General features: G+C 47.8%; 2 long non-coding RNA genes across 4 annotated transcripts; one reads left to right on the top strand and one right to left on the bottom strand.

Moving 5' to 3' along the window:
- Positions 1-1,659: 1,659 nt before the first annotated feature.
- On the top strand, positions 1,660-19,383 carry LOC146890623 (uncharacterized). Of its 3 annotated transcripts, XR_014998529.2 has the most exons (5): positions 1,660-1,797; positions 1,934-2,109; positions 6,161-6,242; positions 15,355-15,507; positions 19,013-19,383. It is a non-coding gene; the product is annotated as an uncharacterized LOC146890623 (long non-coding RNA). The 3 variants fall into 3 exon arrangements; XR_014998527.2 differs by lacking the exon at positions 19,013-19,383 and having other exon boundaries at positions 15,355-16,352; XR_014998528.2 differs by lacking the exon at positions 19,013-19,383 and having other exon boundaries at positions 1,696-1,837; positions 15,355-16,352.
- Positions 1,664-4,040, bottom strand: LOC148118313 (uncharacterized). Its single transcript, XR_015736136.1, has 3 exons — positions 3,691-4,040; positions 1,911-2,021; positions 1,664-1,803 (listed from the first exon to the last, which is right to left on the bottom strand). It is a non-coding gene; the product is annotated as an uncharacterized LOC148118313 (long non-coding RNA).

Here is a 19,383-nt window from a genome sequence, read left to right as displayed (position 1 = left end):
GCCAAAGATGTGCCCCACTACCGCCTGGCCAGATTTCTGAATCAGGTCACTCAAAACCACAAAAATCCCCATTATTCTGACCTACAGTGTTTTCTTGCTCTGGGTATAAATTGCGTGAGGCTGGGATGAAATTAAGTGAGTCACTGGTCAGAGAGTCTCTGTCTATGACCCCAAGCAGAGAATCTAGATTCATAGGAAGCTGAACCTTTTGGGTAATAATCAGGGGGTACTTGACAATTCTGTCCTCCAACCAGTACCTCAGCTGCTTTCTCAAGTAATTTTTCCTCTTCAAAGTGTGTTTGTGGCTGACAAGATCTTACTAAGATAGCTCAAACTAACCCAGAACTCTATGTGGATTATGCTAGTGTCAGATGATGGTAATCCTCCTGCTTCTGCCTTCCAAGCACTGGGATTACAGGTATGTGCCATTATGATCAAGGTCTAATAGTATTAATACACAAACCATCAGAAGTGACAAGACCCAATAATCTAGTGCTCTCCTATGACCAGATGGAGTGTTTCAAGATATCACTCTGTGTTGTCACACCAAGGCATCTTCCAGCCACTGGTGACCAAGAACTGAAGAGTCAGGGAGACCTGTCGAAACACATCACTTATTCCCCTGATGCTTGCTGCTTAGCAAGCTAAAAATCACTTAGATCAAAAAGTGCATTTAATCAAGGGTAGAGAGTTCTCAACCTTCATTAAGCATATTGCCTGGAGGAGGCCAAAAATGATACTATTCTAAACCAAGACGGCAGCAAATCCCCTTCTTTGTGAAAATATGGTCGCCAATGACCACTGATGTTTGGACCTTCTTTATAAGGTGGGTTGATATATTGTTGCTTGGAACGCTCTCTCTCTCTCTCTCTCTCTCTCTCTCTCTCTCTCTCTCTCTGTGTGTGTGTGTGTGTGTGTGTGTGTGTGTGTGTGCCTCCTCACTTGTGGCTTTTGTTTTAAAAAAAACAAAAATCTAAGTTTGTAGCTAGTAGTGGGGCAGAAGAAAACCTGATGCAGTTTTAATGGGGGAAAGTGGCGGTCAGACCGCCTGACCATCGCCTTCCTTGCAAATCTGGTTTTCATATTCTCGCTCAGTAATCACCTCAAACCATAACTGTCTCTGAAATTATTCATTAAAGTCATTTTTAGGGATTCTCACAGGATGACTCTAACGTTTATGATCTGAGAGCAATGACATCAGTCTCTGTCTTTTTTCCGCTTTTAATTAATGCTCTGGAAGACGGGATTGGGGAGGCTGAGAGCATGGGGAGGGGGGCGGGCGGGGTGGAACCCGCAGGCCTCTCTGCTCCAGCGGTCAGCTGAGCGCCGGCGCGCAGACATCCTTTGATTAAGGAGGGTATTTCGGGGAGTGCAGGCTGTGCAGAAGATCACGGCTGTGCCCTGTGGTGCTGTCAGCAGTGACAGATCCCAGATGGAGCCGCTACTGTGTGGCAGATTGAGTTTCTCAACAGAAAACTCACCCTTCGTCCTATACGTCTTCAAAAACCTTCCCCGGATACTCCATCCATCCAGGTCGCGTCGTTTGAAATAGAAACAGTCCAACCCCAAAGTTGGTTTTGAGTGCATGCTTGTAGGCTAGGTTTATTTTCCCCTCTTCCTCTTTGCTCTGTACTTCCTCTCCTTTGTGTATCTTCAACTCGCGAGGGTCACTCATAGAGTAGATGCGGTGGGTCTGGGGGTTCCTGTTCACCCGGCTCACCGCACCAAGCGAGCATTGAGGGCCTCCGAAGGCAAGGCAATCCAGTGGGTAGAAGCTGTCGTCGTCGACAATACGGAGTGAGTCTGTGGCATGCGAGGGGAAGTCAAGGTGGACCCCGTGAGTCACACACTCTGGAATAGAGAAACTGGAGGCGGGGAGGGTGGGAGATAAAGGAGGAAACTGAAAATACCTTGTCCTTGCTCCCGCCGGCAGTGCGGAGTCCGTGATAAGGGAGGCTGGGTGTTAACGTTGTGGTTGGAGTCGGTGAAGGATGGATGAGAGTCTGCAGGAGCCAACAACCCTTAGGAAGAAGGAAAGAGTAGATCCGAGCTGCGTGGATCCGAGCTGCGATCTGAGCGGTGAGACTGGTGGACTCCGGCCTTCTCAAGGTGAGAGGGGACGCGTGGAAGCCCAAGTCTCTACCCGATACTCCCCCCACCCCGCATTCCCGGGCGTTTTGGGGGATGGAAATTGGGTTGCAGAAATAGGGTTTATTATAAACTGTTCTTTATAAGTGACTTTAAATATCTTGAACCTTTGCTCACCGGAAGCAACAGAGATTCCTCTCTTATCCCCACCCCCAACCCCTGTCCTTCTCAGGAAGAGCTGCTCTGCCCAGCTCTGGGCTAGTGGCCGAGGCAGAAAAGAGAGGGAAGAAAAGTTGAGAGCCCCGGACTCCCAGTACTGCGGGAAGAGCGGTTTCTAGGCCCCACCCATCTGCCCCCCCCACACACACTCCAAGGTTTTCTTATTAGTGAATCTTGGAGCATTTTTTCAGAGGAAACATTTGAAATGAGAGAGCGCATTTTATTCTATTTTGCTTTAATAATAAGCAGTGTGTCCTTTTAAACACTCTGGCAGTCCCCACCGTCCTTCTCCCACAACCTCTCTGTATAAGACACAGCTGGAGCGTCCAGGAAACTAAAAATACCGAGATGACACGCTCAAAGTCCAAGAATCCACCCGCCGCACTTCTGCAGGGCGGAGACCCTGCGGGTGAGGAATCGTCACTTTCCTCACCCGGACAACCTGGCAGCAAGGCCGCCAGGTAGCTGGCTCTTTCTTCCTTTTGAGCCAAGGACCCAAGTCCGAGTTAGGTGGGGAGGACCCACCCTGCAGCCGTGGAGAGAAAGCGGCTCCTCATGACCTGTGGGATCAAACATGGTGTCTACACTTTTCAAGTAGACCCTTTGGTCAAATCTAGATGACACTTTTAATGCCTTCCAATCTGCTCCCTTTAGAGTCTAATCTTTGGAAAGAAACGAGAAATGGGCCACTAGACCCTGTTAATGTCACTGTCATCTGGTATGCAAGCATTCTCCAACTTGTGTTGAGTATTTACGTGCCTTCTTATGGGGAATCTATGAACCCCACCCCACCCACATCCACCAATGTATTAGTATGTGTCCGTGTCCCCCCCCTCCAACACACACACACACACACACTTCCAGCCTCAATTGTCGGGTAAAACCGAAAAACTCTATATGAAAACAAAACACGCTGAATTTCAAATCTCCCGCCCACCTCAAGAAGGCAGCTTTTATTTTCATTGCCCATGATGGATGAAAGTAGTTTATTTTGATTTTGTTTTCTTGTACCCACATGTCTTGTAAAAGGTTCCTGTGCACGGGCCTGGCCCCCCTCTGATGACCGCGGGGGCCTTGCTTCCAGACTGCAGTCCCCACCACTCGGTTTTAAGTCCTCGCCTGGAGCCGAGGTGTAATTGTGACCCGCCCTAACTCCGATTCTCCCGGGGGTACGGTTGGCCTGGCCAGACTGAGGCCGGGACCTCCCAAGTGGCGGCCTAGGCTCTTGAGCCTCGAGGTCCGCGCCCCCCAGCCTCCTCCCCCTTTCCTTCCTCTGCGGACTTAGCTAGCCTTTTCACTGGGTTCTGTACTTTGTCCATACCCCAGCTCAGAAATGGTAAACCTTTTCTCCCTTTGTGTTTGCTTTATTTGTGTATCTTTTACCTGTCCAGCATCTTACAAGAGCTCTTTGGGTCGCCTTCTCATTGAATTTCCAAGTCCGGAGAATTAACGGTCTTGATGGGAATCTGGGGCAAAGAACTGGGAGCCTCTAGCCCCCTCCGCACCGCCGCTGAGTCGGAACACGGAGCGCTTCTGCGTAACGTCAGCGCGCCGGGTAATTTACCTTTCCTGCGCGTCTGTCAATATGACTAATTTCCACCCGGGTCAAAAAGCCTTTCTCCGGCAGTCCATCTTGGAGCGCTCTCTTAACGCGGTAGACGGGGGTTGTTTTGTTTCCACCCTAGAAATAAATACTCTTGGGGCGTCCCTGCCAGGGCAGCCCTGAGACGAACAGGGGAATATACACTGTGTCAATTAAAGGCAGTTTGCCTTGAACTACGAACTGCGATTGGGCCTCAACGACAGCGACCTGCTTGCCTTTTAATACACATTACCTAACTCGTCCTTGATTCCAATGCTTTCTTTAGAAACAGATATTTTTTTTCCAAGAAGGAAGTAATTATTGCTCCCATTCTTCTCCATTGGGTGCAGTTCCCTAATGAAACAGAGCCACAATTCAGGGTGTGTTTTAAACATAGGATATGGTTGCTAATCTGGCCTAGACAATATATCATCCAGGTGATGTTTTACAATAACTTTTAAACTGCTACCGACCTCTAAGTGCTGTGGAGTCAACCGCTCTCCCAGAGGCCGCCCACGGATGCTGATAGGAGCAACGCCCTGACTCTAAGGAACTTGCCTGAAAAAGTTAGCAGTGACCAGGGAGGCTGGACGATTCTCCGGTGGCAGAAACAAAGGAGCTCTGAGGGCATCCAGTTAGGTCCCTTAGGCTTTGGAGGATTTTACCTCACCGATCCATGGACCAAGGTGCAGCAGGCATTGAAAAATCCTCAACAGCACATTTTCTTTGCACCCAAGCTCAGAGAGTGAGGACACAACTAATAAAATTAAAATTGTTACAAACTTGAAAATATATGCCTACACACACACACACACACACACACACACACGAGATGGGGTGAGGAGGAGACTAGTAGACTTAGGGAAATTTGGCACTTCTGTCAAAACTGGGAAATACCACCCAGAGAGGTGGTTGGCACACCCTACACCGTGATGCCACCTATATCTCAACCCACACACATGCCTCAGCCCTCACACCTGTCTCTGATGAACACACACACACACACACACACACACACACACACACCTCTTTCCCTTTCTCATCTGCTGGTGCATTTATGGCCTAATGAAAGTATATCCTTTAGGGAAAAGACTGTCTATAAAACTTGAAATATGGAGATCCCACTCACACTGGCCTGGTCTTGAAGTTTTGTTGTGTTTTGTTTTGTTTGTTTGTTTTTGCACAAATACCTTGACTCCTTCTGTTGTTTCCATAATCTTGTTATTTTTACTAAACTCCGGACATTTTTTTCTTCCCAACCTCTGTTCACTCCTCGTGGGAGGGGAACCAGTTTCAGCCTGAAGACTTATCTTTATTTGTGGGAAAGGCATTCTTTAGGGGAAAAAGGAATTATACTACCTATTCTCTGTCGTCTTTGAAAAACCCTGGCACCACAAGTTCCAACAGCTGGGGGAAAACCAGGGGTTCTTTCAACCCCTTTTCATTCCCTTCCTACCCCAACTGTCTCCCTCCATCCCTACCTTTTGGGGTCTCAGGCCCATTCTTTCTCCTGGCCACTATATGAAACTCCCTCCCAGCATACTATGGGAATCACATAAACACCTGTCTAGTGGGGGAAAGATAACCGAATTTTAGGTGTGGGGCAGAATCTATGGATGAACACAAAACGGATGGAGCAGAGATCATTCCCAGTTTACTTTCCTATATACTGTACATTTAAATAAGACAGTTTCTCTGTAAGCCCTTTCATTTTGCAACTTGACCTTTGCCACTAGAGCAGATTAGGTTGTTTACAAGCCTGGACTGTACAACATGAAAACCTCCTAGAGACGTAAACATCAGAGGGAGTTGCGGAGCGGTGTCCTTCAGCGGGGTGGATTTGTTTATTTGCACATTCTTGAAGACCACAGCAGTTCTAAATTAAAATATTTTGGGCTTGCAAGAACTCTTTAATTACCTGGAAGTAATGAAAGTGAGTGATTATCCAACCCCAAACATACACGGTTCCTTTGATTTCTGAGTTCACCCTGAGTTTTGATGCTTCCATTAAAAGAAGAAGAAGAAGAAGAAGAAGAAGGTTTGAACAAGGCATGGTTTCTACCCTAAAATCTGAACACTTGGAACATGGGTACAGGAGATCACCAAAAGTTGCAAGTCAAGTTGGTCTTCACAGCAAATTCCAGACCAGCCAGGACTATATAGCAAGACTCTCTTTCCCAAAACAAAACAAAATGAAACACACACACACACAAGTTTAAAGCATTGTGTTTTTCTTCCTAAGTCATAGTTGTTTATCTCCTACCCCTTTAGTGTCCTGGCAAAGAAGCAAAGTACACAGCCCACTCTGAGATGTGTAATTGGGTGTATGTGGAAGAAAGGAAGCCATTTCTAGGTAAGGATCTTCTCCCTGGGTGGGGGGGGGGGGAAGGAATGTCCAGTACAAAACATCTGCTAGAAACTATCTTTCTGGTTATACTGTAGCTTAGTCTTACCCGGTGGTGCTAAAGGCTCTCGCTCCTTCAAATCTATGTTCCCAGTGACCTAACTGGAGTTGTGAGTGGCTTTAAACTGACTGGTTCCCCTCTTTGGGAGGATGAAAGGAGAGCACCTAAAATGCTTTTCTTCTCATAAAAATAGCATTTCCTGGTCATATTTCCAATTTAGGACCTATTAAACACAACAAAAAGCAAATTATGTGTTTTTAAATCCTAGATTCTCAGCAGATAGCAACAAGTACTTCCTCTCAATATGTGACAGATGCTAAATATGCTGCATCAGGATTTCTTCCTTGGCTTTGTTTGTTTGTAAAGATAGGTCCACCTTTAATCTAGACTAGCCATGAACTAAGTAAGCATCCCTCCTCATACGTCCATCTCTCAAGTGCTGGGATTACAAATTTGCACCATCTCACCTCATGAGATATATTCCTAAGGAAAAGGCATGTTGTTCTTGTGAGCCAAAAATATCGACAAAATAGACAGGCAACAAGGCTTTCCAGCTATTTCCTACCCACTGTTCTTCATTGCTTCTCATCTTCTCTAAGCTCTCTAATATATGGCAATGCCAAAAGTCTTTTCCATGGTTCTAGCGTTGCAAGTCACCATCGACTATGTCTGTTCAGCTGGAGGAAATGGGAGGGGATGGGGAAGCTCCTTGGAGGCTTTGAAGAGGCTCACACAACACATGAAAGTTGTGGTGTAAGATACATCCTAATTGTAACTTAAATTTTACAACTAGGGATATACCAGAACAAATGATCACTTAGGCTCCATATTTGACTGTCTTTACTCTGTGACTGATGCCACAGAATCAGGAGAGGGAGGAAAGAAAGCGAAGAAAGGGAAAGCAGCTAGAAAGATAGAAATTATACAATTTTATCTAGAGTTGTGGAAGTGGCTTTTTGCGTTTTAGTGTGACCTTTCTTCCAACTCAAGTTGATCTTGTTTTTGTGTTCTTTTGGGTGCTTAGGATTGAGTCTCAGGCCATGCACAAGTTAAGAAGTCCCTTTTCCACCAATCCGTCCCTTCATCCCTCCAAATTGAAAACAGCTAAATTGCTATGCATCAAATAAGTCATGAATAAATTTTCTCTTACTATAAGAGAGTTCCTACAGTGTTCCTCATATGCAATTAATTTATGCAGGTTCTAAATGGATAGGCAAAGGATTAGATGAAACATATTCACTATAAAAATAAGTGAGATAAATTCTGAGATGTCATGGCCCATGCAGACTTAGGCCTCTCGGGTATTTTGTTATTTATAATTCAACAAATGATGAAAGCATGCTCAGAGGCAAAGAAAGGTGCTAGAGTACTTGCCCAGTGTGCTTGAGGCACTAGGTTTGACCTCCAGCGATATGGAGTCCATACACCCAACACATGAGATGAAGATAAGGCCAGAAGTAATTGGTTTTTATAAAAAACAAACAAAAAAATGCTTTTGTTTCTCTTAAGATCACCCAAATCTTTCAACTTCTGCAGAACAAATAACACCTTTATCTACATCTTTGTGGTCTTGGGAAAAGTTTAAGGGGCTTATGCCTGAGTTTAGCCTAGACAGTAGCTTATCCTTATTGTTGTTTATATGAAAGACATAGATGAAGAAGACTTTTTTTTTTTTTAGAGAAAAAGGTGTCATTTGTAGGAAACAAGAGATGAAGTAGTTCTGTTTTCTGGTTATTCTTTGGCTTCCAGTACTTGAGCAGGATTGTAGTTAAGTTGACTCAAGCCCAAGCTCTTCTCCACCACACCATTCTTTCCTCACCCCTGTAAATGATGTTAGAAGCAGTTTCAGTCCCTGGTAAGACTCTAGTCACTTGGTGTAGGAGGAGGGCTGCTAAGTATCTACACACTTATTAATAACGAAAATATGTCCGTTTCACTTTGGATTCTCTCGCAACCCCTGCATTAAAATACTACTAGAATTAGAAAAAAAACAACCAAAGTTTTTGTTTCTTTCTATGAGTAGGTTTTTGCCTACTCTTAGGGACCCAGTGGCAGAGTTTGCCTTAAATGCTGAGGGTAAGCTGGCCAGTAAAGTGGACTAGTTTTCAGCTCATGTATTGTGGTCCAGTGATGCCTTGGTGGAACCAAAGGGCAGTTGGTGGTGAAAGGGACCTGAAACCTTCTGCCCCTCTGCAGCCCTGACGCTGTTCATCTGACTAGAAACCAAAGAACAATGTCACTCTAATTTAACATGTGCATATGTTGGCCAGCATCTTGGCCAGTTTTATGAGGTTTTACTGGCAGGGTCAGCAGGTCTGATGCTAGTGTTCTCATGAGGATTAAGGATTCTAATGAATCATGTGACTGTGAATAGACCTGGATGATGGCAGCATTTAGGAGACCCACTTACCCACTCTCTGGCTTTCCACTTTGGAGGTCTTTTTCCATCCCCAGAAGGGGAGACTGATCTCTAAAGACCCACCAAAGAAGAGGCCCTCAGAATTTTAAAATATTCTCCTCTTCTGCTTCTCAGCACAGACTATTATAAATGTTATATGTACACATGGGGTATAAGTGTATATTTCTGAAAATGTGTACTTGCATGCACATATAATATTGAATACAGAAGACGAGAACTAAATTCAGCAGCTGATGTGGACCCGCAGAGTTCATCTGGTCCGGCCACTTCCATGTATGTGATATGTTGGAAGATGCTCTCATGGTACTAGGAAATCGGGTCTCATTAACTAGAGAAAAAAACGGGAGTGATGGGTTTCTCTTCCTTCTGTGGGTGGTTATTTCCAGGGATCTCTTGTTTATTTAAAATAAATAAGAGGAAGTTTCGGCAGGAAATGTTTTAAAGGGGAGGCATCGTAGAGACCTAGGTGGGAAGACAGAAATTCTCATCTGGTGGTCGGATGATTAAAGAGACCTATCTCCACCATTTCCTGACCATCTTCATTCTGTTCCAAGAGGGCTGTTGGAGGCTGTCATTTCCACACTACAGATACTTCTTGCTGGTTAATATTTTCCTAAGTCAGTCAGAAGAATGGATTGGTCTCTCCTGGGGAAAGGGAATGGTATTCCTAAAAAAGACAGCAGTTCTAATTCAAAGGTGGAGAGGTTCTGGTGGCCACACAAGTATGAGGTTCCTTTATAGCCAAGGGTCGCTGAGGTGGAGTTGGGACCATAGGTTCAGGAGACTGCTAGGCTAAGCTCTCTCCTAGGGTGGGGAGAGACTATAGGCCTGCTAGGGGACTGCAGTGGATCAACAAGAAATCTCTAAGAGAGGTAAAAGTAAGAAATGACAAAGAGCAGAGCGCTGGAGATTGCTTAGGTCTGAACCGAGGCTTCTCAGTTTCTAGGGTACTTCTGGGGAGTACTCGATGTGCCTGGCTGTGCAGTCTGTATATTAGGAGGAGCCTCCCAAGTTTCTCTGGTCTTTACACACATATTTTTATCCGTGGGTAGGAACAAAGAGTGCAGGTGCTGTGGCTTTGGGGGGGGGAAAAGGGGCACTCACTATCAACAAGACAGGGCAAAAATTAAAATCAACCAAGGAAACCAAACAGCCTCTGCACGCCAGCTTTCCATTATTGGAAAGCCTTGTTCTGGCCTCAGTGCTCAGTTTTGAAATACGAATAAATGAAGTCGAATCCCATATTACACTCCGGGGAAAGAGTTTTAATGTAAACGTAAAATATGCTTGTAATAATCACTTGTGGGCCCTCAAGCGCCACTAGAATCTCTGTTTAATTATAGGGCGTAAGAGGAGTATTACCAGGTAATTAAACCCCATCCTATTTGTAATTCCCCCTTTGCTTCTGTCGACTTTTAAACGCGAAATTGCTCTTTTTAATATGAATTTTTAAAACACGAATGAGCTAAAGTGAGAAACAGGGTGAAAGGGGGCGGGGCAGAAAGGGAGAAAGCAAGAAAAGAGCCTCAGGCTCTGGCCCAGAGTCAAATGGGCATCTAGGAGAACCTAGGCCTGGCTTTCAGCGGGAGCTGCGAGAAACCGCTTCCTCTGACTTCCGAGGTTTCTACTTCCGCTTTCTTCCACGAGGAATTGCACCCGGCTCCAGGGCGGGGGTCCAACAAGCCCCTAGGGCGGGAAAGGAGCGAGGGGGAGGCCGGGCTGAGAGGCTGTGCTGGCCGGGCAGCCGCGGGAGGCCGGAGCGGGTCCCAGCCGGGGGGAATGGAGCGGCGCGGGAGGAAGTGAGCTCACCCGGGAAGGGAGGGAAGCGAGGAGCCCGGGCCGCGCGGCTTCCAGGCCCCACGCGCGCAGCGGGGAGACCTGGAGGAGACTGGGGAAGAAGCTGCGAGCTCCCGACCCGCGCGGCCTCGGCCCTCCGAGGAGGCCCGTGTGCCCAGGGCCGCCGACTCCCTCGGACTTGCACCGTCGGTCCTTCGTGCGCCCCGGGGGCAGGAGCGCCAGGTGTGACTTCTGCAGCTTCGGGCCTGAAGGAGGATTGGAGGTCAGCACGACACTCGAAGTCGGAGCTTTGTTTCCTATCCTCCTCGCGCAGCCCCCCATCTCGCCCTTTCTGGTTTTCTTCTCAGTGCGGGTCCTGCAGCCTCGGTTTGCTGTTAGAACGGGGCCGAGTTGTTTGCGAGAGAAAGCCAATGACTAGCGCGCGTTTGAATAGTGACTGAGAACTTGTAAGATAGAATACGATGCGCTCTGGGGCTGTTTTCTAACTTGGAACCAGCTATAACTTATATTCTGGCCTGGCTGCTGCGACGCAGCCTGATGAAGTCCTGTGCTGCGAAAGCGCTGGACAAGCTCTTCAAACGGGTCGAGGAACGAAGAGTACCGGGCTGGTGCCTGTCTCTTAGGGAGGAATTCACTTTCTGCTTTCTCAACTGTACGTGGAGTAGTTGCCTTCAAGACCCCTTGAGTGCATTCGTGTCTAGGAAGAGTCAGGAATGTCCAGGGATGCAGGGATTAAGGTTAATTCTACTTTGCTCTAAGGGAATCCAGTCTAGACCTTATTTCTCTGCTCTTCCACGCGGGGGTGGGGAGGAAAGTGGTGTGCCTTTACCCACCTCCCGCCACAAACTCAAAAAAAAAAAAAAAAAAAGTCGCACCTCTCAAGGATTGTTGAAAAGGTGGGAGGTCTGGCTCCCTCTATTGCCTGAGATGGGGTTTGCTGAGGCCCAAGGTGGTCAGAACCCCCCTCTCTGTCTGTATATTGTTGTCAGAATGTGAAGGAGCCTCTACAGGACACAGCCTGGGCAGTCAGTCTTGGGTACTCTAGCTCTGGGTTTGATGTGAGACATTTCCATCACTTTAGAGTCTTGGCATCCAGCTCTCGCCCCCACCTCTTGAGGAAGCCCCCACATACTTTCTGGCCCTTGCAGGTTTTGGCAGGATGCTTAATAAGATGGATCAGATATTGTTTTCATCTTTTATACGCATACATGCATAGCATAAGATGGAGTTGAGGAGGAGAGGAAGCTGGGCTTTACCCCCAGTTGTCAGCTGGGTCCCCATCTGCCACCAGAGTGCTCCTAGTGTGCCCCTCTCCTCTCTTCTCTCCCATTTCATACCCCCCTCCCCATTTGCCTTCCTGTTCACAACTCCTGGAGCTCCACAAAGGGGCTTAGGGATTCTGGGTCTTCCAGGCCAGCCAGAGGGGCCTTGTTGCCTGCTTGGAAGCTCTCCATTTTCCCACAGTATTTCACGTTCATATTCCTTTCCACACCCTGTTAGGCAGTAATGGCACTGAACCTGCTAAACACTTCCATGCTCCAAGCCAGGCCTCCCACAGCCCTCCAGATCTGAGGAGTGTTCTTTCAGCCTTGGAGATTGCTGCCTTCCTCTCTCCTCCTCGGATTGACCACCCTACCCTGGCTTAGTAACACGACTTGAGGTTGGGCACTTAGGTCTATTGAGAGTTTTTCAAGGGGTTCAGGGGGACAGACATAGGAAGAGGAGGCATGGGGACAAGCGTGGCTTCTCAGAATAGCTGACATTAGATTGCTGATTACAAAAAGTAATGGCACTTGATTGGTATGAGCAAAATCTTGGCTTCTCTCCCCAGAGGAAACAAACAAACAAGCAGGCCATGCTCCAGTCTTTGTTCAGGGAATGGAATCTGAGCATCTTAATTACCAGTGTGTGGCCACCCTTTCCCTTCATGGGCACCAGACCCAATGAGTAGCATTTGAACACAAAGGGTACAGGATGCAATGTTCCTAAACCCTTATTCTGATCTCCATCAGCTATAGCCTAGAGGGCTACAGGAAAAGGGGTGGGGCTGCTCTATAAACTTGGAGGGGGGGGTGCTGAGGAATAGGTAGTGGAATTCTGGGAGCCCACCTGTGGTGCAATGGGCCTGGAATGGAGCTCTCTGTTGCAGCTCTCAGGCCTGAGTTGGCTTTCTTGATAAGTCTGGTGGTCCCTGGGCTTCAGTGCAAGAAGTTCAGGGATGTTAATGTTCCTCCCCAGCTCCTCCACAACCCCACCTCAGTTCTTCCATCTGGAGGAGCAATAAAATGTGCCCACCCCCTACCTCCAGGACATAGAGGAAAGGAACTAACTTTTAATGAGTGCCTATTAAGTGCCAAACATTTTATAGGCTCACGTTGTTCCATCTTCACAAGCTCCAAAGAAGACATTTCTAAATCCTTTATGCCTAAAAGGACACTACGGTCTAAAGAGGACAGCCCTAACTGTGCCTTCAAATAAACTCCCAGCCTCCTAGGTCAGGATGGCTCTGAGAGCCCTGTCGGCTAGATCTCCTAATGGCAGACATGCAGAGGAACTTGAAATGCCTGCCATGAGCATCTTCTGCACACTCTTGGAGTGTGGCTTAGGTGGTGGAAAATACTCTCCTAAGCGCTTGAAGATTTGTGGAGCATCTTAAGCTGTAGTCCCCACATACTGTCTGAAACTCTGGTGGCAGAGTCATCTGCTCATATATCTCATCAACCAAAGGAACCCAGAGTACAATGACTCCCTAAAAGTTACTCATGTTACCTCCCCCCCCCCCCGCCTCCATGTTGTTAGGATTTGAGAAGATATAAACTCAAATTACTGGACTTGAGTTTTTATTCCTGGTGTTTAAACTGAACCCAAAGCTCCCTCTTCAGTCTGGGGTAGGAACAGCTCAAAACTAGGGAGGCCTATAATGCAATTAACTTGATTCTAACGCACGCACACATACTGCCTCAACATTGCTTCACTTCTCAGGGCCTGGAGTTTGCTTGGTAAGCAGAAGGGATTGCCTCCCTCCATGCTGAAAGAGGGCAGAGTGCTGCATGTGGGCTTCTGGAAGCAAAGCTCAAGGATCCCTTCCCATAGGTCTTGATCTGCAAAGTTACCTGCCAGCCTTCAGCTAGCAGTGGTCTCAGGGTGCTTCAGACATCTTTCTTCTCTAAAGAGGCTATCTCTGAAGATAATGCCTTAGGTTCTGGGCCTGAGGACTCTGCTGTGAGAAGAAGTAGGGCCTGAAAAGCTGGGAAGCAAAGCAAATCTATAGGCCTTCAGAGGGACGCAGTGTAACATGGGTATTTTTCTCTTTTCTTTTCTTTCCTTTCCTTTTCTTTTCTTTTCTTTTCCTTTCTTCTTTCATATGCTACTTCCCAAATAGAGTTTCCCTCCTTCCACTACTCCAAGTCCCTCCCCACCTTCCCTTTCCCCCAGATCCACTCCTCCTCCCTTTCCCTGTAGAAAAGAGCAGACCTCCCAGGAATATCGACTGAGCACAAGCACAGCACAGCAAAACAAGATACAATAAGACTAGACACAAACCCTCATATCAAGGCTAGGTGAGGCAACCCGGTAGGAGGAAAAAAGTCCCAAGAGTAGCCACAAGAGTCAGAGACACCCCTCCTCCCACTGTTAGGAGTGCCACAAAAAAAAACACCAAGCCAACAACCATAACATATTTGCAGAGGACCTAGTACAGATCCTTGCCATGATTGCTTCTCTTGAGCCTCTATGAGCCCCATTTAGTTGATCCTGTGGACCTTGTTCTCCTGGTGGGCGACAGGGAAACTTCTTGAGGGAAATTATTCCCTCTTATTTTCATCCTATAAAGATGCAGTCCCTGCACAGACCTTCTCCATTCTCTAGCCATCAGCAGGCACGTCTTGCCCTTTGAGACAAGACAGTGTAGCCCAAGTGGGTGATGTGGCAGAGGATGACTAGCGAACCTCCTGCTTCCCCTGTCGGTTTTTGGGAGGGGTCGTTTACAGGTGTGCATCGAGGTGGCCAGCCCCACTCCTGTTCTTCTCTTCCCTGATGCTGATGTTGAGGACGAGTCCCAAAGAAAAGGGGACTGCAGAGGGGGAGAGGAATAAAGCAGCTGGGGAACAGAAGAGAGGAACCCACAGTCTCCTTTTTAGTCTGGAAATGAACAGTCCCGGGAGCCATACTCATCCAGGTTGAACAACCACTTTCCCCTGTGTAAAGAAGTGTGTGGGGGGGCTGGAGAGATGGCTCAGAGGTTAAGAGCATTGCCTGCTCGTCCAAAGGTCCTGAGTTCAATTCCCAGCAACCACATGGTGGCTCACAACCATCTGTAATGGGGTCTGGTGCCCTCTTCTGGCCTGCAGGCATACACACAGACAGAATATTGTATACATAATAAAATAAATAAATATTTTTTTAAAAAAAGAAGTGTGTGTGGGGGGGGCATTTCATACATTTGTGACTAATTTAAACACTCTGGGCCTGATTTATTCCCATAGCATTAAGCCAAACCTAGAGGAGACTAGATGAGTGGTTATTTAATGGGACTTCTTAATCACACAGGGCTATATTAATTCATTTTATAGTTGCCATGGTGAGAAGAGAGAATATTGTGATTTATTTTCCTCAGTTCACAGATGATGGTACTCTGTCTAACTCCGCTGTGACAGTTAAGGCTAACTGGCAGACAGGTGGGGACATAGTTCAGGAAACTCCTCCTTCACCTCTCCTGTGGGGGGGTTCTGCTGCTATCTGGTGGTGGAGACAGCAGAGGCAGAAGACCCTAGGTCTTGAGATTGGAATTAGGTTGTTGATTTAAACTAAACTCCCTGCTCTTCCCTTCTCTTCCCTCCTCTCAGATAGGCTTCCTACGGAGACTCCAAGTGTCTGGAAACTAAAACCCAAGACCACCAAGAGGGAGATTTAAAGGAGAGCAAAAAACCATGGAGAAAGAAACAGAAAAGAAAAAAATTGTTCCCCGCTTTTGAAGGACGGGCGGATTTTTTCCCAAAGTACGTTCTGACTTTTCTCAACGTACTTCCTAGAACCCATTTTCCTTGTTCTTATTCTGAAGGTTTTGTTTTGTTTTGTTTTCTGGGAACTGCATGTTTGCATATTCCTGCAAGCCTTTCGGATTGGCAGTGGAGGGGGAAATCAGCAGCCCCACGAGACTTGGGTGGGGGAAATAAAGCCCTGGCGGCTCCCGCCTGGGGTCCAGTCTAAGGCACTCCCCTCTCTGCTACCGCAGGAGCAGGCTGAGCCGCCGCCTCCGCCGGTCCAAGGCTGAGCCCCTGGGCTGCTGGCCACGGGGTGATCTGGGCCAGAGTGATCGTACTGCATTTATTAACGACTAGACAGATTACTTAAGCCAAGTCCCCAAAGAAAGGGATCCAAATGAGTAAAACAGTTGCAGCTCTGGCTCTAGCCAAAGCTGCGAGTAGGGGAATCCCGCCTGTTGACAGAGTTGCAGCTTCTTAGGCTTCTCCCGGTTTTAGGACGAGGTGATGATCCTTGGGGAGCTGTGTGCTCAGGGGCTTGCGGTCGTGCGAGGCTGAAAAGAACTATTAGACTATTGGAACTATTAGACTATGCTACACCTGGCTGTTGGAATTTGAAGACACGTCTGGTGTACTTCAGAAAACATTGCGGGGCTTTTTTTTTTCCTCAACAAATTTAGTGTCTATCTTTTACTAATAATGACACAGTCCTAAAAGCCGTCAGATTCGCAAAGGCGAACGGGTGGATGCAGTCAGGAGTTGCACACTTTGGTTTCTGGGCTGACATGTGGCCCTCCTTATCTTTGTGTTTGCAAAACCAGAATATTAAAGTGCGGCCTCTGGACTGCTGACTATCCTCACCAATGTACAGTTCCTTCAAGTCTTCAAGGAAAATTTCTCATCTCTTGTTAGGTGTGGCCTGCCAGACCGGCAGTCCCCCTTTCCTTCCCCGTGCATGCGACCCTGGGCTACGAATTTCAGTCCTTTCTTGGGTTCTCATTAGCGTGTTCATCAACATGCCTTCACATACATTTTCCCAACCTTGTTGGGCAAGGTTTGATCTTCTAAGGAGTCCGCATTCTGCTCCTCCCACCCCAGGCTGGTTCCTGGAAGTTAGGAGCACAGAGTTCTCTTCTCTGCCTAAGGATTGAGAGAGGTCTGGAGTTGAGCTGGCCACAGAAATCAAGCCCTGAGGATAGGACACCTATGGAGTTGTCCCCTCGGGAGCCCAGGGCTGCACCCAGAAATACAGGCCAAGAGACAACACCTAGATGAGAGTTCATCCTCCCCTCCTCCAGCCCTGGCGGACTTGGGGAAAGAGTTTAAAGCCACAGGTATTGTGTCCTTTTGATGCTTCATAAGGAGTCCGGCTTTGAAACCAGGCCTCCTTTTTATGTATTTATTTTCTCTTGGTAAGGAAAGTAAACATCTTGTTTATATTTCCATAGTGGTCAGGCCCTAATTATGCATGATTCCAGCCACATGACTGCTGCAGCCGGAAGGCGCCGGCCTCAGAAGAAGCCTGGAATTTCACATAGATTTTTTTTTTTTCTTTTTTAAAGTTTAGACCGTTTGTGGAGGGTCAAGAACTGACAGGCTGATGATTGGAAAGTGAACAGCCAGGATTCCCCATTTCGGGGATAGAAAAAAAAAAAGCCTTTGTGATACTTGCAGGGGAGGCCCAAGAAGGCAACCCATTAGCGAGCTTGCCCCTGCCTCTGCCTGCCTGCGCCACGAAGGCGGTCTCTGCATCAAGGACAGCTCCCCTAGGTCCACATCTGGTCAGCACCACCATTCAGCCAGGACCCAGTAAAATCTCCTGAGCATGTAGGACACGAAGAGAGGGAGGGAAGGAACCCAGCAATGAGGGAATATCAGAAACATCTTTCTGGTCATGTGAACTTTATTGCAAATCAGAAAGTTATCCGAAGGCTGCCTCAAACTTCTGACTCCATTGCTCCAAATGCTGACTTGTTCCTCACACCTCACCACCCGCTGCAGCCTGCTGACTTGGGGCTTTTCGGCTTTCCTCTTCTCTCTCTCCAGCTTCTACCCCCACCTGGCCGGTTGCATTTGGAGATGATTTTCCTTTTCTCAGTTCGCCAGACCATGTGGCTCCCATGCTCACCTGGGCTGGTGCCTTCCCCAACCTTTCTTCCTGATGGGAATTCCAAATCTCCTCCTGCAGAAGGGAAGCCAGGTGGAGGGAAGGTCAGAGAAAGGAAGTCAAGCTGGAGGCCCAGGCATATAGTATTGCATTCTCTGGGTGCCTTTGATTCATTCCAGAAAAAAAAAAAAAGGCATCTGAGAAAAAAAAATTATTTGAATGGATGACCACCTGTCCTTCCCCCTAACTCACTAATTCCCAGGACTGAGCCCAGTTCATGCACTGGGAGCATGACCTTGTTTCCCTAAAAGGCCACACAAAGATCTGGGTACACAGTAGGCTACAACAATGATCCTGGTTGACAAATTGAAGTTCTGAGGGAGAAGGAACAGTTATTGTAATTGTTATTAAGCAAAGCCCCCCCCACACACATTGCCCATCAGTTTCTGTGCTGTTCATTTCATGGTCAGAAAAGAGACTGTGATTATCTCCGGAGGACCCACTCCCACCTTCCACTTGATGCCTCCCCAAACATCTGAACAACCTGTTTCCTCTGAGTAACCCACATCAAGATTTGGAGGGACTCCGCTCTAGCTGGCTGGTTTAACTGGCAAGACATTACTGTGACCCCGGTGCGCATTTCCTGACCCCTAGAGGTCAGAGTGAGCAGGGCCCGCGAAGGGTCCCAATCTAAGTAATCCAAATGTCTAGGAATGGGGACTTCTCCAAGGTCTGTTTATAGAAAGACCATTCATCTTGGGCCCAGTGAATTTAACTCTGTGTCAAGACAGTCCAAGATACGCCCCAGCGAGGAAGGGAGCAGTTTCAGGAAGGCTGAGGCCCTGTCCTGGCTGTGCAGCTCCAAAAAGTGCTTGATCCCGGGAGCATCTTCTGGATTAAAGGATACTCGCTCTGGTGTCACCCACCGGGACAGTATTGGGACACAATGGTCATCAAGCCCTCTGAAAGCAAAATCCTTCACTACGTGGGATAATCCAACCACAGCTCTGTGGCTAACCAGGGTGGCGCACACAGCCCGGAAGTGCTTGCTTAGACCCGGAAGCACCTGGAGCTGGCTGCCCCCTCTTCTAGAAGACCTGGGTGGCCATAGTGCAGAAAGCCGAGTTTGTGACCCCCATGCTGTTCCTGTCCCATCCACTTCTGGAATCTACACTGACTGAGGGAAGGGAAAGGGCAACCAGGAGTGGAGTTAGTCTTTGGTTTTAGTTAAGCTGCCGGTCTACCCTACGGTGGGATAGAAGAATGGAAAGAATTTATAATGGGAGCCCGATGACTAAAAAGCCTCACCAAACAATATAGAGTGGATGTACTAGAGATCTTCGGGTGGGATTCAAAATTCCACACATAATAAAACGTCCCCTGTGTTCCCGCCCTCTTCGTCCCTCTCTGCAGGAAGCTCCCAGTGATGTGCGGAAGACTTGGGCGAGCAGAAGTTAGGGCGCACCCTGCAGTTCGCAGAGGAGTCGGACTCACGGGGTGACTGGCGGGCCTTATGACCTGCCGCCGTTCGGTTGTAAGAAAAATGTTTCAGATCCAACCTGGACTGCTTTCCGTAGCACAGGAAACATCTGGGAAGTTTTCTCCTGGCGCTTGGGAAAGTACTCACTTCCGAAGTTGGCGCTAAGGTGTTCTAGGACCCAGACAAACCTGGGTCTGAAGTCGGGCGCAGAGGTTGGCAGGCCTGCCTGCTGCCTGGTGCCTACTGGAGGGCTAGCTGGTGGCAGGCACTTGGGTGAAGGACGAATTAAACACTTAGTCCCGCG

This window comes from Myodes glareolus, chromosome 23 (genome assembly GCF_982192425.1).
Source record: "Myodes glareolus chromosome 23, mMyoGla1.1, whole genome shotgun sequence".
Taxonomy (NCBI): domain Eukaryota; kingdom Metazoa; phylum Chordata; class Mammalia; order Rodentia; family Cricetidae; genus Myodes; species Myodes glareolus.
The sequence above is the reverse complement of the archived record's forward strand: the minus strand, read 5'-3'. Positions and strand labels throughout refer to the sequence as shown.